Consider the following 3298-nt stretch of genomic DNA (forward strand, 5'->3'; position numbering starts at 1 on the left):
AAAAAAAAAAAAAGTTCTCTTATGGGGGAATAAACAGTATTTGTTAAATAGCCCACATCTAGGAACATAAGCACTCCTAGGGAAAAATGTGGACTGTACATGAGTAAAGGAAAAGGCTGATGTCATTTTAATGAAATCATTAATAAACTCAAATTTTTAAAAAGACTTTGCAACATTGGGATTGCATCTGAGAACTCTTCTCACTTGCATTGTACCACCTTGATATACAGCGCTGAGAAGAACAGAAATATGATCCTAGTTTCAGTTGTAGTGTTTCTAAGTACTCTGGAGCAATGACCTAGTAACTGTGTTTTGTTTTGAAAAGATGATTTAAAGATGACTTTCATCAACCAAGCAAACAGACCCAAGTATTAACAGCATAGGTAATTGTGCACTTAGACTGGGCACATACTCAAGCTTAATTTCTCCCTGAGACTGAGGGATTTCACAGATTCACATAGTCATTTCAATGAAAAGGTCATCCATTGAGATCATTTAGTCCACCTCTCCTGCTCAAGCAGGGAAAACAGGGGCAGGTTGCCCATGATCGTGTCCAGTATTGTTTTGTACATCTTCAAGGATGGAGTCTCCACAGCCTTTCTCATCAAGCTCTTCCAAATTTTTGACATTTTTGCAGTAAAAAACTGTTTCATGCATTCAGACTGATTTGTATCCATTGCCACTTGTCCTCTCAGTAGGCACTACTGAAAGAAGTATGGCTCCCTCCTCATTTCTTTCCATCAAGTATTTATACACATGATAAGTCCACTCCTTACACTTCTCTTCTTCAAGCTAAAGAATCCCAGTTCCATCTTCTGTTTCTTCAGTCTCTTAATCAAATTAGTGGTCCTTCGCTGGACTCTATCCTATGTGACCATGTCTCTTTTCTACTGTGAAGACCAGAACTGGATAAAGCACTCCAGATATGCTCTCTCCAGAGCTGAGTAGAATGGAAGGGTCACTTCCCTTGTCCTGCTGACAACACTTCAAATGATCTTATGCTAGAGGCTGTGTTCTGCTCAGTCTTGGGAATGCCCAGGTTCAGTTCTCCAGGCACCTAAGTACCTCCCATTTTAGAAAATCTAGTGCATAGCAACCTAATGAAACAATTTGATGGTAATTGAAACTTAGACATCCTTGGGATCCATCCACCTTAATTTACATATCCCTAATTCTCTTACTTCCATCTGTCCATTCAGTTTAATAATTTCTTCCTTGTGATCATGCAAACTTCATCTGATCACTTTTCAGCACACTTTTTATGGTCAGCAGTACTGTGAAATTCACATGCTTGTACCAAATGCACGCAACTTCAAAGTATGGTATTAAATAAAGTGAATGAAATTTCAGATAGAGAATGATGAAACTAAGGATTTATTGAATAGTAGAGGTAGAAATAAAAGGCTGGGGAAGCAGAAATTCAATACAGAATACAGAAAAGAGAGTGAGGAAACTGAGGAAAAGTAAGAAGGGGAGAGAAAAATACAAAGATGTTTTTTCTTACATTATTTGGCTTCACGGAGATTTCTGAAAGCCTTAATAGATCTTCTGTAGTCAACATGTTATCTGACAAACAAAAGAAAATGAGCTAATGAAGCTGAGATAGACAAGATGAAACTTCAAAGACTGTGAGGACTGTTTGGAGCATAAGTTATGATAGTAACAATATTTTGTGGTCAGGAAGGATGACATGGGTATAAGCTAGGAATTCAACACATTTAAAACTGCAGATGCTTACAGTGATGTGAATGGAATGAATGGAACAAAGATGATCAGAGGGCTGAAGCGCTTCCCTTACAGGGATAAGCTGAGACGGTTGGGGCTCTTCAGCCTGGAAAAGAGAAGACACCGGGGGGACCTTACAGTGTCCTTCCAGTACCTGAATGGGGCCCTACAGGAAATCGGAGGAGGGACTTTTTACAAGGGCAGTTGGTGTTAGGATGAGGCTTTAAACTGGAAGAAGGTAGGTTTAGACTAGATATTAGGAAGAAATTTTTTACTGTGGGGGTGGTGAGACACTGGAACAGGTTGCCCAGAGAGACTGTGAATGTCACCTCCCTGGAAGCATTCAAGGCCAGGCTGGATGGGGCTCAGAGCAACCTGGTCTAGTGGGAGATGTCTCTGCCTATAGTAGGGAATTGGAACTAGGTGATCTTAAAGGTCTCTTCCAACCCAAACCAGTCCATGATTCTAGATTCTATGAAATGAAGCTTCAGCGCGCCAGAAAACCCTAGCTTTTAAAAGCAATAATTACAAACAAAACAACATACAACTTGAAGGGAAAACTTGCAACGACACTATTAAGCCTGTTCTGACAGTTTTGGGCAGAAGGCCTGTATTAGTAGTTTTTATGCCATATAATCACTCTAGTTTTGTAGGACAAGGTAATACACATTATTTTGCCCAGTAGAGTAAAACAGCTGAAGACAACTGAATCCATCAGACAAGATATTGTTATGCAAAATGTTTATGAGTGCCCAGTCCATCTCAGTGCACTATCCTGGTAGCAGCAAAAAGGTGATGTTGCCCTTTCTGCAACAAATAATTTCCATTTTCACTTTATAACAAATTTCTAGCCAGCTGGCATGAAGAGACAAGGAAATTGAAACACTTCATATTGACCTGTAAATATAAAGGCATATCTATATACCCTCTATTCCTGAGGGAAGGTCCATATAGAAGATAATGCAGTGCTTCTACATAGCTTCCATTGGTTTGCAAATAATTTTCCTTCACTCCATGACTGGCCTCTCCAATAATGTCAAAAATTCAACAGATAGTAAAAGCTGATCAGACGGTAACACTCCCATTAGAAAAACAAATTAGAAAAGTTCCTTATCCAAAGGAACTCTTTAAAATTAAATTTAAACAATAAAATACGATAAATAAAATAAAACAAGGAAATACTGTCTGATGTTAGGGGCTTTTCTGTTTAGCTTTAATGTTTTATTTGCTTATTTTTATGCAATCTAGTAGTCAAATCTATCACTCCGTCTTTCATAGTTAACTGACAGGGTCCACCAGTTTGGATATTATAACTTGGTCTGACTGCTTGTCCAGAAAAAAGAGTATGGACATATAGAACTGCAGTGGCAAAATGGTCCAAAAGATCCACATCTTCTCCCGTACTTACTTAAAATTTAAGATATATATATATATTTTTTTAAGCTTTATTTATCTATTTATTTTCTTTTACACCAACTATGAGCCATGTTTGCTTCTTCTGAACTTGTCTAGATGCTCATTAAACCCATGACTGGCACAAGTTCATGTCTGGACATTGAAGTGCAGAGAAATG

The sequence above is a fragment of the Meleagris gallopavo genome, chromosome 3 (assembly GCF_000146605.3).
Source record: "Meleagris gallopavo isolate NT-WF06-2002-E0010 breed Aviagen turkey brand Nicholas breeding stock chromosome 3, Turkey_5.1, whole genome shotgun sequence".
In the NCBI taxonomy this organism is placed as follows: Eukaryota; Metazoa; Chordata; class Aves; order Galliformes; family Phasianidae; genus Meleagris; species Meleagris gallopavo.